Source organism: Scyliorhinus torazame, chromosome 24 (genome assembly GCF_047496885.1).
Source record: "Scyliorhinus torazame isolate Kashiwa2021f chromosome 24, sScyTor2.1, whole genome shotgun sequence".
Lineage (NCBI taxonomy): Eukaryota > Metazoa > Chordata > Chondrichthyes > Carcharhiniformes > Scyliorhinidae > Scyliorhinus > Scyliorhinus torazame.
This window is the reverse complement of record NC_092730.1, coordinates 38,226,245-38,234,322: the sequence shown is the minus strand read 5'-3', so window position 1 is coordinate 38,234,322 and position 8,078 is coordinate 38,226,245. Positions and strand designations below refer to the sequence as shown.

Sequence of the window (8,078 nt, the reverse complement as noted above, 5' to 3'; positions counted from 1 at the left end):
ATCCACGAGAGGTGGCAGAAGTTAATAATGGGAGAAGTGAACCCGGTAACCTCGATTGCACAGTAGGGAGCCGCAGAAGAAGTGGTGGCAATGTGGGGTTAAGCCCCAAACACGTCTGCCTCCGTTCGTCCCTCCTGTAACCCAACTCGATGCAAGTGGCCTGACAACTTGGAATAGTTTGTCACATCAGTGATTGCAGATCCATCGTGGAAAAATGAATCCCACTTCCGTGAAACAATGGGCGAAAAATCGACGGGGATGGGATTCGAACCCACGTGTGCAAAGCACAATGGATTAGCAGTCCATCGCCTTAACCACTCGGCCACCTCGTCGCACAAATCTTTGCGTCAATACGTCTTAATTCGTTTTGCATCCATGAACTGATGGAAATTATTTGCCTCTTTCTATTCAACCAGGTATTCGATGGGGGAAATGCAGCGATGGTGGTATAGTGGTGAGCATCGCTGCTTTTGAAACGGTTGACTCCGGTTCGATCCCCGGCCAGCGCGGTAATAGTTGAATCGGATGTTTTTGCGCGACATCCTGAGTTTCAAACTGAGGAAGACTGGTCAACTGTTTCTCATTCAGAATTTATGCGGATTATCTAAGTGAGGTGTTTAAGATGCGAAAAGGTGTAGATATTGTAGACGTGGAGTTGATGTTACCTGTTGTGGGGCAGTCTAAAACGAGAGGTCATCATCTTAAAATATGAGGAGGCAAATTTAAAAAAGAAAAACTACTTCTCCCAAAGGGTTGTAATTCTGTGGAATTCACTTCCTGAGAGTGTGGTGGATGCAGGGACAGTGAGAAAGTTAAGGGGGACTTAGAGAGACTTTTATTGGTAATGAGTTGAAGGGTTCTGGAGAACGGGCAGGACGGTGGTGTTGAGGCCATTATGTTTGATCAGGCAAGATCACATGGAAGGTTTTACGGTCAAGAGTCTAAATTGCATATCCCAGCTCCAATGTTATGTGTTCTCGGGAGTAGGTGTTCTGGCTGATATCTCAATCGATCTCTTGTTCCGTAACATTTCAGGTAGCAGACGATGAACATTTCAGTCATGATCGAATGGTGGGCAGACTCGATGGGTCGAATGGCGTAATACTGCTCATCTATCTGATGAATCTATCGTTTGCGCCGCTTCATGACTTTCAAACTGAGGGAAAGAAATAGTTTCCAACTCAGAATGTGTGCGCAATTATGGGGGGGTGGGGGGGGGGAGTGAATTAAGTAACTTTCTCGTCATTTTCTAAAGTGGTTTCAATATGGAAAGTTTTCGATTATTCACAACCCCAAGCCCCAAACACTAAAAATCACAGCATTTTTCCGTCACCCTCATGAAGTGGATCAAACAGAGACACAACAGATACGTTACAGACGAGGATTGGATTCGAACTGAAGTGCGCAGAGCACAAAGGTTTCTTGTGCATCCCCTTAACCACGTGGTACAACTCCTTTACTTCATGGAACTTTAATATCTGACCTTCTCACAGGCAAGTGACCGAAGCAACCCTCCAGTGCACAAACAGGAGGATGTTCATCCAGGAGAGGTGGCAGAAGGTAATTATGGGAGAAGTCAACCCGGTATCCTCGACTGTACTGTGGGTAGCCGAAGAAGAACTGGTGTCAAAGAGCGGTTAAACCCCAAACACGTCTGCCTCCGTTCCACCGTCCTCTAACCCAACTCGATGCAATCTGGCCTGACATCTTGGAATAGATTGTCACATCAGTGATTGCATATCCATCTTGGAAAAAGGAGGCCTACTTCCGAGAAAAGTGAATTTAAAATCTACGAGCATGGAATTCGAACACACATCCGTAGAGCACAATGGATTAGCTGCACAGCGCCTTAACCACTCGGCCACCTCAACCGACAAGTGCATGCGTCGAAACGTCTTAATTCGTTTTGCATCCATGAACTGATGGAAAATATCCGCCCAGAGTCCAAAGATGTGCAGGTTAGGTGGATTGGCCATGATAAATTGCTCTTAGTGTCCAAAATTGCCCTTAGTGTTCGGTGGGGTTAGTGGGTTATGGGGATAGGGTGGGGGTGTTGACGTTGGGTAGGATGCTCTTTCCAAGAGCCGGTGCAGACTCGAAGGGCAGAATGGCCTCCTTCTGCACTGTAAATTCTATGATCTTTGACTCCAGCCCCGTGTTCAATGTTGGAAATGCAGTGTTTTTCAATAAAATGAATTCCCATCACATTCAGGGACTTTTATGAATGGACTGATGTGAAACACTTCAATATTATTTCCAAGATGTTTCCACACAGTGTGAAAGGCCCCCGCTGAAAGACTGGAATCAACCAGCATTTGACAGCAAAAACAAACGCTCCCGGATTCACAGAGGAATCCGTCGATCATCGGAACACACATTTCACGATGGACATTTTCTGTTCATGGAGTTACAGGTTTCTACTCCTGCCTGGCTTTATTCCCCAGGAAATAGGGATTATATTCTTTCAGCGAGACGTGAAAGTATACTTGGAGCAGATTAATGGTAAATTATTGTGGCACGATGAGACTATTGCTGGTTGAAAGGTAAACTTTCCAGAAAGTGCCTTCATATTGTGGTTGATAGCAAATCGGCACCACATTTAAAACAAAACACAGCTTAACTCGTAAACTTAAATTAAACTAATTAATTAATCAGTGATGGCTGGTCAGGTGATGTGCTTGAGCTGCTTGATGTGGGAGCTGGCAGATCCCATTGCGAGCTGCAGCGAACACATCTGCTGTAAGTGTTGGCTGCTCGAAGAGCTCCGGCTCAGAGTTGATGAGCTGGAGTCTGAGCTTCAAACACTGAGGCACATCCGGGAGGGGGAGACTTATCTGGACACTGTGTTTCAGGAGGCAGTCACACCTGTCAGAGTAACTAGTTTAAATCCTGCCAGTGGCCAGGGACAGCAGGGTGTGACTGCAGGTCAGGCAGTTAAAGGGAACCAGCAGTCAGGATCTCAGGAGTCTCAGCCCTTGACCCTGTCCAACAGGTGTGAGGCACTTGCTCCCTGTGTGGATGGCGAACAGGGCTGCAGGAAGGATGAGTCAGCTGACCAAGGCACCGTGGTTCAGCAGGCCATTCAAGGGGAGGGAGTAAATAGGCAAGTTGTAGGGGATTCTATTATCAGGGGGATAGATAGTATCCTTTGTGAGCATGATAAAGAGTCCCGCATGGTACGTTGCCTGGTATTTCTGACCGGCTTGAAAGGATACTGGAGAGGGAGGGGGAGGATCCAGTTGTTGTGGCCCATGTCGGTACCAACAACATAGGCAAGTCTAGGAAACAGGACCTGTTTAGAGATTATAAAGAGCTAGGATTCAAATTAAAAACAGGTCCTCAAGGGTCATAATCTCCGGATTACTGCCCGAGCCACGTGCAAATTGGCAAAGGGAGGCAAGAATAAGGGAAGTTAACACGTGGCTGAAAGAGTGGTGTGGGAAAGAGGGGTTCCTTTTCATGGGACACTGGCATCAGTTTTGGGACAGGGGGGACCTATACCGTTGGGATGGTCTCCACCTGAACCGAGCTGGGACCAGTGTTCTGGCGAAAAGAGTAAATAGGGTGGTCAATAGGACTTTAAACTAAAGATGGGGGAGCAAGGGAAAGTCAGGGAAACAAGAGGCGAAGTAATCAGTGGGAAGCGTAGCTGCTTAGGAATACAAAAAAGCACGAAAAGACAAAACTCAGGAGAGGTTACGATAGTCCCCATCCCACAAAATATGACACAGTGTATGGAAAGGCTCAGTAAATCAAGGTCCACCACACTAAGAAAACAAAAAGGGACGGTCAATAGAGAATTAAAGGTGCTATATTTAAATGCGCGCAGTGTACGGAACAAGGTAGATGAGCTTGTGGCCCAGGTTATGACTGGCAGGTATGATGTGTTAGGCATCACAGAGACATGGTTGCAGGGGGTTCAGGGCTGGCATTTAAACATCCAGGGATTCACAACCTATCGAAAAGACAGAGAGGTGGGCAGAGGGGGCGGGGTTGCCTTGTTAATTAGGAATGAAAATAAATCAATAGCACTAAACGACATAGGGTCAGATGATGTGGAGTCTGTGTGGATAGAGTTGAGGAACCACAAAGGCAAAAAAACATAATGGGAGTTATGTGCAGGCCTCCAAACAGTGGTCAGGACCGGGGGCACAAAATGCACCACGAAATCGAAAGTGCATGTCAGAAAGGCAAGGTCACAGTGATCATGGGGGACTTCAATATGCAGGTGGACTGGATAAATAATGCTGCCAGTGGACCCAAGGAAAGGGAATTCATTGAATGTTTACAGGAGGGCTTTTTGGAACAGCTTGTGATGGAGCCCGCGAGGGAACAGGCCATACTGGACTTAGTGTTCTGTAATGAGCATGACTTGATTAAAGATCTTAAAGTAAGCGAGCACTTAGGAGGCAGTGATCATAATATGGTAGAATTCAATCTCCAATTTGAAAGAAAGAAGGTAGAATCAGATGTAAAGGTTTTACAGTTAAATAAAGGTAACTACAGGGGCATGAGGGAGGAACTGATAAAATCGACTTGGAGCAGAGCCTAGTGGGAATGACAGTAGAACAGCAATGGCAGGAGTTTCTGGGAGTAATTGAGGACACAGTACAGAGGTTCATCCCAAAGAAAAGAAAGATTATCAGAGGGGGGGTTCGGCAGCCATGACTGACAAAGGAAGTTAGGGAATGCATCAAAGCAAAAGAGAAAGCCTATAAATGTGGCAAAGAGTAGTGGGAAGTCAGAAGATTGGGAAGGCTACAAAAACAAACAGAGGATAACAAAGAGAGAAATAAGGAAACAGAGGATCAAATATGAAGGTAGGCTAGCCAGTAACATTACGAATGATAGTAAAAGTTTCTTTAAATACATTAAAAACAAACGGGAGGCAAAAGTTGACATTGGGCCGCTCCAAAATGACACTGGTAATCTAGTGATGGGAGACAAGGAAATAGCTGAGGAATTAAATAAGTACTTTGCGTCAGTCTTCACTGTAGAAGACATGAGTAAAAGCCCAACAATTCCGGAGAGTCAGGGGGCAGAGTTGAATATGGTAGCCATCACGAAGGAGAAAGTGCTAGAGAAATTAAGAGGTCTAAAAATTGATAAATCTCCGGGCCCAGATGGGCTACATCCCAGAGTTCTAAAGGAGATAGTGAAGAAAAAGTGGAGGCGTTAGTTATGATCTTTCAAAAGTCACTGGAGTCAGGGAAAGTCCCAGAGGATTGGAAAATCGCTGTTGTAACCCCCTGTTCAAGAAGGGAACAAGGCTAAAGATGGAGAACTATAGGCTAATTAGCCTAACCTCGGTTGTTGGCAAGATTCTAGAATCCATTGTTAAGGATGAGATTTCTAAATTCTTGGAAGTGCAGGGTCGGAGTAGGAGAAGTCAGCATGGATTTAGTAAGGGGAGGTCGTGCCTGCCAAACCTGTTAGAGCTCTTTGAAGAGATAATAAATAGGTTAGACCAAGGAGAGCCAATGGATGTTATCTATCTTGACTTCCAAAAGGCCTTTGATAAGGTGCCTCACGGGAGACTGCTGAGTAAAATAGGGCCCATGGTATTCGAGGCAAGGTACTAACATGGATTGACGATTGGCTGTCAGGCAGAAGGCAGAGAGTTGGGATTAAAGGTTCTTTTTCGGAATGGCAACCGGTGACGAGTGGTGTCCCGCAGGGTTCAGTGTTGGGGCCACAGCTGTTCTCTTTATATATTAACGATCTAGATGACGGGACTGGGGGCATTCTGGCTAAGCTTGCCGATGATACAAAGATAGGTGGAGGGGCAGGTAGTATGGAGGAGGTGGGGAGGCTGCAGAAAGATTTAGACAGTTTAGGAGAGTGGTCCAAGAAATGGCTGATGAAATTCAACGTGGGCAAGTGCGAGGTCTTGAACTTTTGAAAAAAGAATAGAGGCATGGACTATTTTCTAAACGGTGACAAAATTCATAATGCTGAAGTGCAAAGGGACTTGGGAGTCCGAGTCCAGGATTCTCTAAAGGTAAACGTGCAGGTTGAGTCCGTAATTAAGAAAGCAAATGCAAAGTTGTCATTCATCTCAAGAGGCTTGGAATATAAAAGCAGGGATGTACTTCCGAAGCTTTATAAAGCATTAGTTAGGCCCCATTTAGAATACTGCGAGCAATTTTGGGCACCACGCCTCAGGAAGGACATACTGGCACTGGAGCGGGTCCAGCAGAGATTCACACGGATGATCCCAGGAATGGTAGGCCTAACATACGATGAACGTCTGAGGATACTGGGATTATATTCATTGTAGTTTAGGGGGTTATGGGGAGATCTAATAGAAACTTACAAGATAATGAATGGCTTAGATAGGGTGGATGTAGGGCAGTTGTTTCCATTAGCATGGGGAGACTAGGACACGGGGGCACAGCCGTAGAATAAAAGGGAGTCACTTTAGAACAGAGATGAGGAGAAATTTCTTCAGCCAGAGAGTGGTGGGTCTGTGGAATTCATTGCCACAGAGGGCGGTGGAGGCCGGGACGTTGAGTGTCTTTAAGACAGAAGTTGATAAATTCTTGATTTCTCGAGGAATTAAGGGCTGTGGAGAGAGAGAGAGGGTAAATGGAGTTGAAATCAGCCATGATTGAATGGTGGAGTGGACTCGATGGGCCGAATGGCCTTACTTCCGCTCCTATTTCTTATGGTCTTATGGTCTAATATTTAGCGGATTCGTCCATGACGAGACTGAAGAACGATCACTCGTCTATCCAATCGGTGAGGTCTGCCTCAGCGTGAGACAATATTAACAGAGTGAGAACCAGGTTATTTAGATTCAGATCACACGGTTACAATAGAACTGAATCAGGAAAACCCCGCCTTCACAGCCTTGCCACTCGCCTGAGGTATCGTGATCCTCAGGTTAAATCACCATCAGTCAGATCTCACCGTCAACGGGGAAAGCAGCCTTTGGTTATCAGGGACTGAAGCGACTTAATTTACTTTGGAACTGGATCAATTTATGATGTTTCCAGGATGCGACTTCCCTCAGACTGATCAAATGATTGGCAGCCGGAAAATTAGCGCCCATTGAGGAGTTACTGGTACCTGAGGCTTAGTTGGAGTATTGGTTAAAAAGGTTAATCATGAAATCTAGAGATGAAAAGCCGGGAAAGTGGGCATGAGGATCATCATGAAATCATTAAAATGTAAAAGGTGGCCATTCGGCCCATCGACTCTGCACCGACCCTCTGAAAGAGTCCCTATGCCCCAACCACATCCCTGTAACGCACTACCCAACTTTAGAAACACAAAGGGGCAATTTAGCATGGGCATTCCACCTAGCCCACACACATTTGGACGTGCGAGGAAATCGCAGCACCCGGAGGAAACCCATAGACACAGAAAAAAAGTGCAAACTCCATACAGTCAGTGACCAAAGGCTGGAATTGAACCCGGATCGCGGGCGCTGTGAGGTAGCCACTGTGACAACGTGCCACCGTATGAGGTCATAACACGCCATATATCAGATCAAGCATGATCTCATTGAAATACAGAGCACATTCGATAGGCTGAATGGTCTACTTCTGCTCCTCCGTCTTATACCCTGATATTGTGTAAATGTGTTCCGGTTCTTGTGTAAAACTCTTGTTGAAACAACACAGACACCGTATGTCGACTGCGTCTGATTATCTGGCGCAGAGAAGGCGATTGTGGAATACATGTCGTACCCATCAAACTCTGCTACTCACCTGACTGGGATTTGTTCTGTATCTGTAAATCACAGGTAGTGTTCGCGAGTGGAGGGAACAGTCTGCACCTCAGTCTCTGGAACAGGTTGTGAGAGCAGGATGCCTTCATTATGAGTCAATGTCTGGTACTTTTTGTGAGAGTGGAATTCAGTCTCTATCAGACATTGGTACTGAATGTCAGTGTGAAAATATTTCTGCATCTGTCAATCACAATTACTGTTTCGGAAAAGTGAGATGAATCCGTAACATCATCACGGCTGTGACAGACAGAGAAAGACACAGAGAAATGCAGGAAGAGACTATCAGGACACACACACAATGACACACAGTAAAGGTGCCGATGTGAAGAAACTGTTTTTTTCG

General features: G+C 45.8%; 1 non-coding gene across 1 annotated transcript; it reads right to left on the bottom strand.

The window, feature by feature from the left end:
- Nucleotides 1-250: 250 nt before the first annotated feature.
- On the bottom strand, nt 251-332 carry trnas-gcu (transfer RNA serine (anticodon GCU)). Its single transcript has one exon. It is a non-coding gene; the product is annotated as a tRNA-Ser (tRNA).
- Nucleotides 333-8,078: the final 7,746 nt, after the last annotated feature.